This window comes from Anser brachyrhynchus (assembly GCF_964034855.1).
Source record: "Anser brachyrhynchus genome assembly, chromosome: Z".
Classification (NCBI taxonomy): domain Eukaryota; kingdom Metazoa; phylum Chordata; class Aves; order Anseriformes; family Anatidae; genus Anser; species Anser brachyrhynchus.
The window spans coordinates 62,862,432-62,878,905 of NC_137697.1; the positions used below are offsets into that span (position 1 = coordinate 62,862,432).

General features: G+C 35.6%; 1 long non-coding RNA gene across 1 annotated transcript in view; it reads right to left on the minus strand.

The window, feature by feature from the left end:
* Window positions 1-16,422, minus strand: part of LOC308185159 — a 45,948-nt gene extending 29,526 nt beyond the window's left edge. Inside the window, exon 1 of the long non-coding RNA XR_013943177.1 lies at window positions 15,408-16,422. This is a non-coding gene — a long non-coding RNA (uncharacterized lncRNA). The remainder of the gene's footprint in view (window positions 1-15,407) is intronic.
* Between the last annotated feature and the right edge of the window lie 52 nt (window positions 16,423-16,474).

The following is a 16,474-nucleotide window of genomic DNA, read 5'->3' on the forward strand; positions in this document are numbered from 1 at the left end:
CTGATGGCATCAGCCAACAAGCTGTTTTTAAATGCAGCAGATGTTTCTTTTCTCATCCCACCATCTTCTTTCCAAGCGAGAGGAAGCATTTTTGGAGGAGTTGATATAAACCTTGTTCACACTGATAAATTAAATCCCTAAATCTGGACATCTACTGTTGCTGCTAACTGTAGTGCCTAAATGACTGCTTAGCCTATGTTATTAATCACTAAGCAGGCCATAAACACATGAACAATTCGATTTTGCATAGCCCAAGAAAACACAAAATAGGTTGGTATAATGAAAATATATTTCTGGAAAGAAAAAAAAAAATTAGTCTTCCTCAGTTAGGGTGTGTGCATAGCGTAATTGTGCCCTACTTTCTTGTAGGTCTCTGCACAGGAACTAAGGAAAAGAAAAAGGAAAGAGTAGCTTCTTCAGTATTTTATAAAATAAAAGAAAACATTATTATTCTTAAGGTCCTCATCATTTTTTTTTCTGTATTGTTGTCTTCCATAACTTTATCTAATTTGATCTTTTGTTGCTACATTAAAAACTGAAGTATATGTTGATAAGTAATTTTTAGATTTATCATCCACAGCTTTGTTAACATTTTAAAACAAATAAACAAACACACCTACAAACATATGCAGAATGTTTTAGACACAATAATTCAGCTTCAAAATCTCAGATAACATTGTCTTTTTTATTTTTTGATTATTAATTACCAGTACTGCAGGAAACAACTGGCCTTTACTTTAGAATCAAAACCGAAACATAAAATTCTGTTACACTTATGCCAATTCGACATCATATTGTTTTCCATTTCTGGAAAGAAATGTTCATTCCTTTTTTTTTGTGCTCTTTTTACAGCTTCTATAATGAAAAAACCTTGGCAAGAAGTATCTGATTATCTTATCACGGAATATGTTTTGGGCTCCTTTTGAAAGGAAAATAGTATATAGAACAGTTTGTTATTTTTATTTGAGTATAGGAATAAGAATGCCATGGATTAGTAAGTTTGAATAAATTAGAAAATGTAAGTTAGTAATTAGTAAATTAGGAAACTCATCTATTTTTGCAAGGGAGAAGTTCATGGGTTTTGTTGTTGTTTTGTCAGAAGGAAAAAGTATGGTATAGTAGGATTTGAGAAAAGATTCTGGAAAAGTGCCACACTGTTGGGCAGTTACAAATTGGCAACACTTTTCATAAACATCAAAACAGATAAAAGCAGATTGATAATGCATTACAGACCTTCACCATGTGAAGAAGAGTACGCCTAAGTATAGAGTTGACTTGTATGAGGTTTAATTCAACTCCAGCAGTGAGATTTCATTAAATGTGTTTTGTTTCATTTTGCTGTGTTTTCTTGATGTTCTTTTATTGTTAACCTTAAAATTTTAATGAGAAGCAATTTCTTGTTTCTGTAATTACAAATCAAGTGGGATGAGATGTACCTCTATGCCAATCAGACATAGAGTTGTGTTCTGCAGCAGTATGAGCCCTGTGAGGCTATGCTTAATGGTCTCTGTTATCAGCTTTCAGCTCACATGGTTAGGGTGCAGCTTCTAAATACCAGCCAAGCATCTCTGATGGCCCACAGCACACAACATTAAAAAACATTAAAAAATAAGAATAAGGAAGGGGGTAGAGCAGGGTGGGGTAGGGGTTGGAGACAGCAATATACATGTAGTAAGTATCAACTTAACAATTCCTGTCATGCCTGAGCTCCAGCGCAAAAATAAGAGGGACTGTACATGGAAAGAATTCATGTTTCTTTTACCATGTACATATGGCAAACTATATAAACAGCTGACTTATAGGCTTATAACAGTTGAAGTTTCTGTGAGATTTCTCTGTTGCTAAACTCTCTTACAAATGACTTACATAAATTTTAACAAAAAAATCACATATTGGGGGCTGTTAGAGTCCATATAATATTTTAAGGTCATTGTCATCCATTTTCTTTACCTTGCTATAGCCAAGTTTAGAGCTCTACTGGAAAAATAAATAATACAAATATGCAAAATGTTCCTGTGTGTAGAAGATTCTTCTTTAAAACAAATAGCATGGATGAATGCTATAGTATAGCCTGATTTAAATCTTGGTACACTGACAGTTATTTAAACTGTCATCTAATGCAATTGATTTAATCCATGTGCATTGGCTATAACTGATTTGTGTTACTTCAGGTTACTAATGAAATCAAAACCCAAGTTCTCTTCCAGCATGGATCTCCTTAAGACATTAGAGAGTTGTTGAACATCAAAGCCAGTAAAATATAAATGTGGTATCAAGAGAAGTGAGCGCTCTTTATTCAAAGGTATTCTATGGTATTCTATTCTCGCTCTCTACAGGTACCTTAAAGGAGGCTGTAGTGAGGTGGGGGTTGGTCTATTCTCCCATGTGCCTGGTGACAGGACGAGGGGGAATGGGCTAAAGTTGCTCCAGGGGAGGTTTAGGTTGGATATTAGGAAGAACTTCTTTACTGAAAGGGTTGGTAGGCATTGGAATAGGCTGCCCAGGGAAGTGGTTGAGTCACCATCCCTGGAGGTCTTTAAGAGACGTTTAGATTTAGAACTTAGTGATATGGTTTAGTGGAGGACTTGTTAGTGTTAGGTCAGAGGTTGGACTGGGTGATCTTGGAGGTCTCTTCCAACCTAGACAATTCTGTGATTCTGTGATGGAATCTTCTTTACAAAATAAGCTGTCATTGGCAATATCTTTGTCTATCCCACATAAATTTCACAGTTAAAATACCTAACAGGTGATCAAATGTACAAAAAGGAGCTGATCTATTTTCTTGGAGGACGTGTTCATAAAAATGTTATATGTCTAAGTGCATAATGAAACAGAATATTGGCTTTCACGTTCCTTAAGCAGCCATAGTTTTGATGGAAAAGCAAACAAACAAAAAACCACTGAAGTCACATAAGCATGTCGATACAATGAAAGAAAAATGACAGAAGGCTTGATAACAGTACCACGACCAACATGTATCACAGACAATATCCTTGTGCATGATATTGTTCAGCATAAATTCTCATCTGGATACTTGAAAGTGCTGTTCACTCAATATTTATTTATTTATTAATTTATTTATTTGTATGGTCCTGTCCACAGGAAGGCAGTTGTTGGGAGATTTCACTGAATTGCTCTTTAGCCATTTCTTGCTAAAGCATATTTTAAATGGCACCAGGATTTGATAACTTAATTTGCTTTCTCAAAATATGAAACAATACCTATGTCTAGTGAACTTGAGAAATCTCTGTTCAAGTTTTGATACCATAAATTAAAGCTAAAATTTTAAAATGATTTTGAAGCCATACATGGGCTTCATGTGAAATTTTCCAATTTGCTTAAGCAGTATCGGTTCTTAAGGGGAATCCAAGATTCATATCCCTCCCTGTCTGCTCTTGATGCAAAGGATGTTGTCACAGTTAGCAAGCTACTTGCTTCGAAAAGGTAGGGAATAGTTTGCAAGAAATTTCATTGTGACTGTCCCAAGACTCTGAAACTTGCCCATGGGAAACCAGAAAGTTGTGATATTTATTTATTTTCCAGTGGGCATTTGGGGAAAGTTCAACTATGATGACACTGCAAAAAGGAAAATGTCATTGGCCACATTGCTTAACTGCACATTTAACATGTCTGAGATCTTTGCCATTTCATTTTAATATAGTCACTGTGCTTGGCATGGGTCTCCCTGAAACGTGAGGGAGTGCATCAGAGGAGAGGACGTGGTGTGACCTTGACAGTCACATGAAGACCCCAGATGGCAAGACATTTGGTGACAGCAATTCCTCTGTTAGCTCAAGCTTACCTTCAGTTAGCTTACCAGCAGTATGAGCATCTTTAATTATTAAGTTAATTAATGTCTCTCTTTATTTCTTTTTCCACTGACACTAATGTTGTGGTTGTCTCCAGAAGTCATTAACTAAAGTTGGTTATTTCTGCTCCTTGGCCAGTCCAGGCAGCGTGTGTATGCTGGTCCAGTTGGCAGATGACACCTGCTTCTGATTTGTAATCAGAATGTACAAGATCCCTCTCAGAACATGGGTGAGGCAGCCTCAGACACCTACCTGCATTCATGTCCTTTGGTTCGGCCATTACAGCATTATCTGCTCATGAGCTGGGTGACAGAGACCCAGGTCTCCTACACAATAATAATAATAATAAAAAACAACACAACCTCTAAGAAAACTTTGCCATGGGTTCTCCTTCTTTGTAGTGCTATATTGCACCTGGTTATGCTATATTTAATGTTACGTGTTCTAATTTACAAATGCACTAGTGCAGAATTTTCCATATGTCAGTAATTTTGAGATGAAGAGAAAGTATAAAAAAGTACAATTCACACACAGATGAACTCAGCAACTGAAAAGAACAGAGGAAATAAGATGGAGGCAGACATATTTTGTGTTGGCTCATATGTTAAAGCAACTCCAGTTGCCAGAAAAAATTCCAGGCTAGCAGGGTATGAAGCCAACATAACCCCTCTCCCCTGAACTTTCTTTTTGAAGGTGCAAATATTCTTGCCTCTAGGATTTCTCATTTTCAAGTCAGGAAACATTATGAAAAAAAAGCACAGTGACTACCATAGGGTGCTACTCCCACCAAAGTGTGTTTATCTCAGGAATCTCACAAGAACAGTTTCTCAGAAAAAGGTTGCTGCAATCCAATGAATACATTCACTGTTTATACAGGTGGGCTCCTGCTGCCTTTGGCAGAGTATGGAAGGAATCTAACTCTAGTTGTGATGACTTCTGGTTCTTTTCAATATTTTACTGGGGGAGGAAGTTTGAGAATGGGGTCAGGAAACTTTTGTTTGCCCGTCATGCCGAAAAATGAAATAGACCATGTTTCAGCAATTTAGATAATCTGTAAATTACTCATCTATCCTACATGCATTGAGCTCCCCAGTTATATTTGCTAAAGTATAGCATTGCAACACTGTTTTACAGGGACAATGGACAATGTCATGATCACACATGTCTCTTATATTGGGGCTTCTTGTTGTTGCTACAGTTTTTTAGATATTACACCCCAGCAACTAGCTAAACCTTTTTTGGATAAGGTTTGTTTGCAGTCAAGTTAAGGAGGAAATGGAAAACTGTGCACTTGATGAATAACATAGGGGCAATTTTGCTTTTAAATGTAATCAAGTTTTAATTTCCATAAATGTTTAATACATAGCTAGAATTTGAATTTCACTTAAATTCCTGATACCTCAAGATTGACACATTTTTCTCTACATATCTTGCTATATCTCTGTCATTCTCCTCTTCCTGCCACCTCAAAATTTTAGATGAAGATAGTAGCCCTGAGGATAAGAACAATGAGTATCACCAGAGGAATGATAAGGCAATTATAAATAATGTGAACAGGTCTCTACTGCTTAATCCTAGGTCTTCTATATATCTGCACAAAGCAGGGTATACTTACAGTGTTTTTTAGAAACACCTGAACTGATCCTATATTATCAGAATTCAGTTTTCTCATTTCCAAGACACATTAACCTTTGTAATACTCTGGGATATTTTGTAATATATAGCATTTCCTGCAGTTGAAAGTTGGATCAAGCAAACTTGTCTCCTTTGAGTTTGCATTTGTTTAGGGTTGGATTCTACTTGTTTTTGTTTATTTATTTTTTCTGAAGAGTGTTTCTGGGAAGACAGGAGGTTTGTCAACCTGACAATACATTTAGTCCGAGCAATTTGCTTAGAAAAGGCAGAACAGAGCAAAGCTTCAGCAGCTAATGTCAAAGGCAAGGTTTTTGATTATACTGAACTGGAAGTCTCATTAAATAATAAAGGACAATGTAAAATGTAATCAGATTCATAATGACTAAAGTCATTTAGATACCTGCCTAACAGGGTGCAAATGGAGTTCACTGCAGATTCAAATACATTAGTAAATTCTAGAGTAAAGAACTACAAGATATGAAATAAATAGTAACCTATGGTAATAAACCAATAAGGAAATAGATTTTAATGAAAGTAGAGGAAAAAGCTGTATTAAAAGATATCAAACTGTCAGCTGCAATGAAGAAAACAGCCAGGAATATTATTTGGAGAACATACAAAGGAAAAGGTCCAACAAAAAATAAATACTACAAAGAGCTCTGTACACTGCTTCTCACCAAGAATACATTTATCTGTCATATCATCATCCCTTCCTTGATTCGTGATATAACAAAAGATTGAGAAAGTTGAACTAATTTTTGCTGGGAAAGAGGAAGAATATGTTATAAGGTCTTAAATTTCATGTGATTGAATTTGTAAACAAATTGATAAAATTTATCCCCATGGTAATTAGCAGTTATATTTTAGTCTTGGAGAAGTTTGCAATCTGAGTAGTAATAAATTACTAAAATTCATCTTATGCCCCAAACAGTTCTATTCAGAAATTGATCCTGAAAATAAGAACATTTAAACAATTAACCTCCTTCTAGATTAGGTGTTCTCTCTGCACTTTCCTAGGCTTGTACATGAACAGATACAAGTTTTAATTGTCTTATTACTGTCATATACCATTTCATTTTTTGTCAGTTTAAACAACTGGATATCATTGTTTCTGGTTCTGGTTCTAATTTTCACATTAAAATGGACTGAAAATAAACTTGTATGGTGTCTAAGGTATCTAAAAAGAAGGAACTTGGAGATACTTACCATTTACTTTTCAGGTATGACAGGAAGATAGGTACTCAGAAGGTCTGCACTTATAATTAGAATTACCTGCACCAGTGCAAACTTTCCATATTTTCACAACAAAAGTTTGCACCAGGTTTGCTGCCTACTAACACTTGTATTGCAGCCTGTACAGTGCTGGAGGGTTTCATGTGGAGTTACATCATGGCTGTAAGACTCCACTCTTGACAGGGTAGGCCAGTATCAAAAGAACATGTTGGAAGGAAAATCCTATAGTCTTTTCTATATAGACACAGGCTATAACATTTTTTTTATTATTATTATTATTATTATTTTTTGGGGGGGGGGGTTGCTTTGTTTGTTTTTAAGAACAGAAACATTAAAACACTCTCATTCAGCATTTTGGAGTTCTCAAGATGTGGTTCTGCAAGAAGATTATAACTGAAGGGCTGTAGTCAGGATGAAGTGATAATTTACGAGAGGCAAGGGTTGCAGCTGAGGTTATGTCCACGGGATGGAGCTGGGAAACCCATAGCTTTAGTGCAAAGAAGGGAAGGCTTGTAAAGAGACAGCAAGCTTTAACGGTCACTCTGGATCTAAGCATGGTTACTGAGGTGGACATAACAGGAGGAAATTACATGTGTTGGAGGGGAATAATAGCAAAGGAGTTAGCAAACATATTAGTGCATAAATTAGAGTAGGTCCAGGGTGTTAGCTTTTTCTTTTGTTTTCAGACAAAAAGTGCTTCTGCACTATGTCTGTGGTTCTCCTTATCCAATAGCACCCAACTGCTTTTTCCTAGTTATTGTTGTCTTCTAGGTGGTTTCAAGCTTGAATACCTATTAAAATGATCCAGAATTTGAATGAAACTTTTTTCTTTTTTAAATCATTTGGCAGGATTTCAGCATAAGGAAACATTAAAAAAAGTTGCAGGAGTTTGTTCCAGCTTGGCAGAGGAGTGTGCTCTACAAATAGCAGCTGGGAAGGAGAATCATTTTGTTTCCAGCCTAATATGAGACTTGTAGGAAGAAAAGTACTTCTTATAGATCGATTTCCTTACAGCAATAGGAATTCAGAGTCAAGTGTTTTCTTTTTATGTTTCAGATATATGACGTTTTCTCTTTCCCAACTGCTTAGTCATTAGCAATAATCCTCTCTACATTGAGACGGAGCTTTTAGAAACATACAGTAGACAGGACATTTCCCAGGCTGGAGATGAATGGACTCTTTTCCCTCTAGCAAGCTGTTTGAGTGATATCTTAACTTCTTATTACACTGTGCTAGATTAGGTACAGTTATTTCTGCTATGCTTCCCCTGAAGGGGGACAGACCAGTTCATTGTCTGTAGTTTTCTAGGCTGGTTTAGTTGTGTGTCTGCATGTTATTGCATCAGGTATTAAATCAATTGAGGAAATATTCTTTTGGAATTTTTAATTGAAGATTTGGAGTGTACTTAGGTAAGCTTATGTATAAATGAAAAGTAGACATTTGTTTGCCTGTGATTACATTTGTTCTTAATTCACTTAATTATGCATCAGTAAAACTATATTTGTTAATGCTTTGGGGGGTACAGCTGTTTTTGTTTTGTTTTTGGATGTTGATTACCTTTGGCTTCCTAATTCTCTCATACAACTGACTAGAAAGGAACACTTCAAAAAAAAAAAAATCACTCCCTTAAAACAGTAAATGTCTCACCTTTTCAAAAAGTCTTTTTTTTTTGTAGTGATAGTAAGATTTACTAGACATTAACTATCTTAGTAAGCAGATAACTATCAATTCAAGAAGAAAGGTGAAATAATAATGTCTTAATTAACTATTCAGATATAAAGTGTTATATCTTTGGAATTTTATTCAAGTTCAGAAGCAATAATGACTGAAATTGTTCAAACTTGAGAAGACAAAAACATTTTTGAAGAGAAGAACTATGAGCAATCATTCTAGAAACAATAATCTCCTAGAAAGTGGCAAAGTGAGATAGAAATAATACTTTAAAAATCATTTTTGAATCGTAACTTTTTTTTCCAGTTTTATTTACTCCTATTTTAACAAATGAATGATTCTACTCAACAATTACCATAAATGTTTAGAAAAATAGCAACATAATACAATAGTTTCTGAAGTTGCAATACAGATTTGAGAGTGTCACTATTACAGATTACTTTCTTGCCTAATGATTGTTTGAAGCTTGTTTACGCAATTAGTTTTCTCTGTCATCCTCACTCCCAAAAAGTCTGTCAGCTATCCCAAGTAAAATGCCCACTTAAAATAACAGCATTTGTCTCAGAACGTGGAATTCTATGAAAAACAGTTTTGATATGCCTTCAGTAAAATAGTCATAATGTAATACAAAATGACCACTGCCAAAGAGGTAATGTATTTGCATTTATAATGCTCCAGGCAATTTTTTATTTCGCTCTCTCATGAGTCAAACAAACATGACATTCAAAATTGCATGCCATATTGTGGTTATCTGGGGACATAATTCAAGTCTTCACACTAATATTAATTCTGAGCAGAAACTAGGCTAACAAAGTCATACAACATTTGTTGTGGAACCAAACTTCGACTGAGCATTCATAAAAGTGTTTGAGTTACAGCCGTGCAAAATGCACTATAAATACTACAATTGCAGGCCAAAATATACTAAAGAACATTATGCTGGATAATCAACCTTCCAGAACTAGCAAATGTCATATTTTTCAGCTCAGTCTGCAAAGTCTGAATAACAGGCTTCTGTATTTTCTCCAAGAACAGCACAGATTTGTGTTTAAGTACTGATGGTGCCATGAAGCCATGGGTGAGTGATTTACATTGGTCCCTTTCCCCTCCAGAGGTGAGAGACACAAGGCTGAATCTTAGACATCATTCTCAAAGACATATGCTGACATTTTTCTGCTCTCAAAAGAATTTGGTTTGTTTGACATTGTGTGTGATACTGGGTGAGGAGGGGCTGCTGGTGCCCATCTCCTAGCTACTGACCAACAGGGCACCACTGTCTGGAGAACAAGTAAGATTTGGGGTATCTGGTGTAGGTGGATATCCCCAGTTGTCCTCTCTACATCCTTGCCACACTGGGTATTACAACCATCAAGTATCCCCTGTGTAACATCTTGTCTCTTTCATGTCAAGAAGATTGGTGCAAAGTATCCAATTATATTTCCATACTGCCACCATTTCATTTTGGAAAGAAAATAAACAGTTAAGCGATATTAGATAATAACTAAATTTAGTTAGCATACAAAGGTGAGAAAGGGTCAAATGCACCAGGAGGTAATTTAAGATTTTCATAAAGGAAATTTTATCTTCAAGCATTTCAGTGAAACATTAAAAGATCCTTCTTCATAGAAATTTATCTGAGAGCTCCTAAACTGTTCTGTAGTGGATGAGTGATGTTTTTCCATGAGACTCCTAGGCAGCCATTAATATACATGTTCATTTTTTTTATTATTTTTTTTTTCCAGGTAGGGAAGTCTCTTCTCTTCCCCCTTCTATCATCTGCAGCTGGGACAACTCTGTTTTGAGTTTGGCTGATCAGCCTTCCCCTCACAACCACACAATAGATATCTTTATTATCACCAATATATTACATTAACCAATGCATCTGTACTCACACTCCAGAATATTTAGTGTACATAACTTCTTTTTACTCATCTTTCACTTCACATATTACTGATTTTTTTTTTCTCTTCTGCTCAGCCTTAGCTTTCAGGAATACTTAAGCATAATTACACATTTCATATTGCAATCTTTTTTTTTTTTTTTTAATATTTTGTACTTTAAAATGCAAACAGATTAAATTAGTTGCAACTGCACTAAGTGTTCTGTGGTACTGCACAAAGAAACCCATGCTAACCTGGTTTGTTTACATCAGTATATGAGGCTAGCTGATTTTGTAAAATGGATTGTGATTGGTGATGCATAATCAAAGGTTTAGAAAAACTGTTACAAAATTAGAGAAAGAAGCATGGACACACCTTTACCTGGTATTCTGGTATTCACTTCCAATGAATGAAAGGATAAGAAGCACAGTCTCTGATGCCCTGTCCCAGTTAGTATTCTCTAAAACTAGACTGCTACTTTTTATTGTTCTTGCCAATGATAGGTGGTAATTAATTACTAAGCCAATTAAAGCTGGTTAGGCTTTAGTGTATGAAAGCCTGGAGATTAATTAATGACAGAGATGAGTGCAAACCATCAGGATAGTCCTTTGTTTCCATCGTTTGATATTTTTGAGAAAATCAGGACAATCTTCTGTAGGAAATCTTCAGTATGATTGCAGTACCTATTATTTGATTTACTATGTATTTACTATATTTATTTACTTAACATTTGATTTTGGTTTTGGGGATGAACTGCTTTCAAGGTGGTAGTGACAATTAGGATTAATAATTATAATTGTTTATTTCTGAAATTACTCTAAAATATTTTACATAATTCATGCTCTAAGAATCTATAATGGCAGATTTCCGTCTCTCTAAAATGCAATGATTCTGCAGAGCCAGCAGATTCTGGGTCTTGTGTTACACACCCAAATTTTAAAGATAAATCTGGCAGGACTTTAACATTCACCTGCAAAATAGTAGCTTATAGTAGAGGGCACAAGTATTTTACTACTAGCTCACACAGAAAATATGGAACAAGAGGCATTTAATGAAATTATGGATATGAAAGGTTATAAGGACCAATGTTTAACTTATTGAGAAAGGATTTCTTGGCATGGAGTTATACAACTCTGTAAAACAGAAACAAAAACAAAAACAAAAAAACCACCTCTGATTTATTGAAATTGGCCATTAACCTTATTTCACTGCCTCCTTGATTCCTTGTCCAAGAAAAGAATCATTTCTAAGTCCAACACTCTAATACAATTGTCAGTATAAATCACCAGGAATCCAGAGCGAGCCTTTGGAAGAACATCTAAAATTAATTTGGCAGCTGAGGCACATAACTGACACCTAGAGATAAAAAAATAGAAAGCTATAAACCCCTAATAAATGATTCTACATCACCACAGATATTCATCCCACTTACATTTAGCCAAAGAACAGCACAATGTTTTTGCATGTAGCAGCATCTTAGCACTTAGCACTTCATATAAACTTGTTTACTTGATGGAAAATAAGGAAATGTCCAGAAACAAAAATTAACTCCGGTCTATTTTAGGGTATTCATAAGCCCTCCTTAGAGTATCTATTTTCACCATAGTATTTGTGGGTTAGTGTTCATAGCATATTTTTTGTTTGTGTGTCTTCAGCTGACAGGCTATTGTTGTGTATTTTCTCCACTTTTGACAGATCACATTTGGCATTGATGTCTGACATTTTGCTTAAAATAGTGTTATTATCGTGCATAGAATCACTGTAATTCTATTTTTCAGTAACAGAAATACTGTGGCCCTGTCATGAGTTTTTCTCAGTCTCTTCATTAGCTCCGCTGAAGGGATGGCATTATCAGATTCCTAAATGGCACCAGAGATATTTGCCATTAGAAGAAAACATGACATTTTCCATGTAAAGCATTGTGTTCACCTGTAGTGAGGGACTAGTGATTTTGTGAAGGATGGTGTTCTCTGCCCTTTAGAGACACTTGTGGAAGTAAAAACAACACCGTAAGGTTTGGAGCAATAGGGAATAGTGTCCTTCACCGCTGTGATCCCTGAACTGATCATCTTGGGTACTAAACAAACTTTGTGAGAAAAGTGTTATTACGAAAATATAACTGTGTCAATGTAATAACATTTGAAGACTAATTCTGAGTGCAAAAAATAAACACGTGATCTCTGCTACTTATCTTCCAGACACCAAGTACTTACTCCTCACCTCTCATAGCAAGGTATAGAATTTTGGATTAGATTTTCTTTGATATTTTCAAATGCTGGGGAGAAATAGCTGTGCGTGAGAGCTACTTGGCTTCAGGTAAAAAAAAAAGAAAGCTACAGCCTGTGTGAAAGCCAGTTAGAGCCAATTATAACCCAATTGATTTTTCTAGGCATTAAAAAACAACAACAAAATCAATGCAAAATACAACTCCACCACCAATTTACTTGTAATTCTTTAGTGTTTCTGGATGCTGGCTTAACTGATAATTGGCATGTCCATGTGTGAGAAGGAGAGCTTTCATATTTAAAATAGATAAATTAATTGTGGAAGAAATTGATTTTTAAAACCTTGGTACAGTAAAAGGAAGAAATATTTAAACAAGGTGTTCTGCCATGTGAAAAATAGGAAATTTGCTAATTATGTTTCAAGCACAGTTTACACTGACACTTATTTGAAGTATACCTAAAATGCATTTCCCACAGTTCTGGTAAATGGAAGAAAATTAATTGATTTTCCATGTGTGAAACATGTTGCCAATACCCTCTAGTTATTCCTTCCGATCTCACCCCAGGTATATTTGTTCACCTGTTGTGGATTCATTTCAGTTGCAATTTTATATTTATTAAAAGAAGTGACCATCCATTTTTATATGAATATACAACACAAAAAGCTCATAAGAGTTTGTAGGTGATATGAATAGGAGGAGAGCAATGTGTTCAGCTCATCATCCTTTCTGGTAGAAATTTATACACACATCAGGTCTGATATCTGGTTACTGAATTGAACCATGTATATTTTGAAAAAGATGGTCTTTCCATTGACCAAATATGATGTATCGTGGAAATAAGATGGTATATTAATTGTCCTGATCCCAATGGAGTCAAAGTATCCCTTACATATAGTTGTTTTGTTAGCAGAGAAATGGTATGAGGGGTAAAAGGAATTTATTCATTCATTTATTTATTTATTTATTTAGTACACGTGCACATGTATGCACTCAAAATTAATCATACAGAAATTATAGCTAAGATACTGGGTATATAAATAGTTTTATAATAGTACTCTCTTCTAGAGTCTTAGGCTTAGCAGGAAAGGAATGTATCTATGCATGTATACGTGTAAACATATATATATAGAGAGATAACTGGGTGTATGGATCAATATACATGTGTATATGTATACATAAACATGTATATGTTTATGCATATGGTTATGCATATGTAACATGTATCCATGTTAATATAAGTGTTAAGGCATTTAGAACAAGCACTAGCTTAGAACAGGAAATGAAGAATATGAAATGGACTTTGTAAAAAGCAGGCTAGTAGGAATGAAGACAGATGTTCATTAAATGATTTCGTTAAGTACAAGTACAACACTTTACTCTAGACTGTTATTAAAGCCATTATTTTTTTTTCAAGTGCACGGTGAAAGCTGTAGCTTTGCAGTACCTCAGTGAACATCATTACATTAATACAGTGAACTTAGACTATCTATCTGTCATTATCAAGCCTCACAAAGATATTCTGATTAATGATGCATACTGCAGATCTCGCAGATGCCAGGCAGATGTTCAGAGAAAACTAATGTTTTTTGGCTTAAGAAGTAAAGTATAAATCATATACACACTGACACACCTAGTGGCACAAATGGAAAGTATTCCTAAGTGAATTTGCAATCTACCTCCAATTTATTTTTAGTTAGATTAGGTACATGACACAACGCCCATGCATTTCAGCCTTCTAGATAAAACAATAGATGAGAAGACCATACAACCTACTAAAAGCAAAAGCTGCCCTGTTACTGAAAATAACTTTTGCTGTAAGGTACTCCCCTACCTCTTCCATCTGGATGCCTCTCAGATCAGGAGCCTCAGCACTCAGCTTTTTGTTGGTGGAAGGAGGAAAGGAAAGGAGTAGCTGCTGTCATCACAGTTCCAGGGACAGGGGAAGGCAGCCAGCTCACAGCCAATGTCATATCTTCTCTTCTAGCCTGTGCTTCTACTTGTTTAAAAGTATCTGATACTGCAATGGGAAGAGACTGACTTTTTTTCTAGTGATGTTAATAAAATTCACAGCATTAATTGTTCTACGTCCACAAACAAGCTCCTAAGTCAGCAAGTCTATGGCAGCATGTTAGTAGGCAGGAGTGCTGTGATGGCTCAGAAACCTTTTCAAGTCTGGAAAGTTGGTTTGTCCATCAAGTGGAAAAAAAAAAAAAAAGAAAATGAAGTGCAGGGCTCACCTGCACTCAAATCTTGCATTTATGGACTGCATGGAGAGTATGTCTGCAGATTGTATAGTACAGTAATCTTAAGATTTAGCTTAGTGCTGTTTAAAAGCCTTACATGTCCCAGAGGAAGAGAGCTATTTTCTGAGCCCTCTACTGTTGGAGTAATTCTATGTGTTTGGCTATGTAACTTTATCTAACTAGATATTTAGAGACAAAGACTTTACCCATTTATGAGGCTTCTGTAATGCTTTTGATACAGAACTTCTGCTTGGCCTCTTTCAGGGGGCAGTGACAGGAAAGAGATAGCAAGAACAGGGAGTGACCAAGTGCCTCAGTTTACATATTTTAAACTATATCAAACCAGCTTCTAGAAGCATTCACTATACCAAAGTATAGTGAAAGAAGCAAGGTCACTAAAGAAAGGAGTCTAACTGTGCTTGATGAATAGCTATATTTAAACCATTTTTTTCAAATATCACCATTTTCAAGGCGCCAAGGAGAAATTGGATAGCTTGGAACATCACAGTTATGAATCTAAGCATTACAATATATTGAGTTATTCCTATTTACACAGTTAGCCAAGAAAAAAAGCTTACTTTTATGTCCACCCAAATTTCCCACAGATTGCTATATCAAGCACTGCTTGAGTTGATCCTCCCATACCTTCATATCTGAAATCATCTATGAAACTGTAAGTGGAAAGAAAATCTGAAACAGTTCAACAAACCTGAATGATATCTGAATAATCCATATTGCATCCTTATCTGCCTCTATGTCATTCTTCTGCCCTCCAAACACTCGATGCAGTTTCTGCATTTTGTTTACCCGAACTAAGGAGCAGCAAAAGAAACCTCATGAGTGGGTCACTCTGTTCCCACTTACAAACATGCTGCTTTCAAAGGAAGCAGCAGAACTGTTGCTCCTCTTGGGCATGAGTGGACAAGAAATTCAGTTTTGGGACAGATAGGGAAGAGCAAGGGAAAAGGTGTAGAATACTCTGTGGTTAGGCAATTACCCTATCCCAGCCATTTGTTGTTGTTGTTGTTGTTGTTTATTTGTTCACAGCTCTTCACAGTTGCCAGAGCATGACAAATGCATCAAGCTTAGTTACTGCATGTGAGCTTTCTGTAAGGCACAAGATTTTTAGTCACACTGCATTAATAGTGAGAACAGGGCAGAACTGCCGTGTACAGCAGAAAAAGCAAATAATAATGGATTTTGCCAGTTTACCAAACAATTGCTCAATTTTCATCCACTCTCCAACTCAGGGTCTATAAATGATGATGTGATGCATCCATATTAAGGATTTGAAAGCAATCATTACTCTCAGATCCTGGTCTTTGATTTAGATGATAGCAAATAGTGAAGATACAAGATAATTTATTTAACCTGTTGCATTTATTACTTTTCATTGTACTGTGTATTGAGTCTGGACAGACTGTCTTTGCTTCACTTGGATAGAACTTAAAGAACCAAAGCTGTTTACTTTCTACATTTTTTTTTCCCCAGTGTTGACGAACTCTTAATTTGATCATGTCCTCATCTTCCATCTTCCTCCAATGTAGTTCTAAGGATGGATCGGATGGATCTAAGTGTTTGGAAGGGCAAGAAAAAAAAAAAAGAAAAAGAAAAAAAAAAGTGGTCTCTCTTTTGTTTTTCTTTTTCTCCTATTCAGAATAATAGGAGTAAATGTAATAATGACTCTAGAGTGTCAGCAGATTAATTATAACATTACAGAATTTCATGAGTGAATTTAAGTCAGTTTTAACGGGCCACACTGCTGCCACATGATGA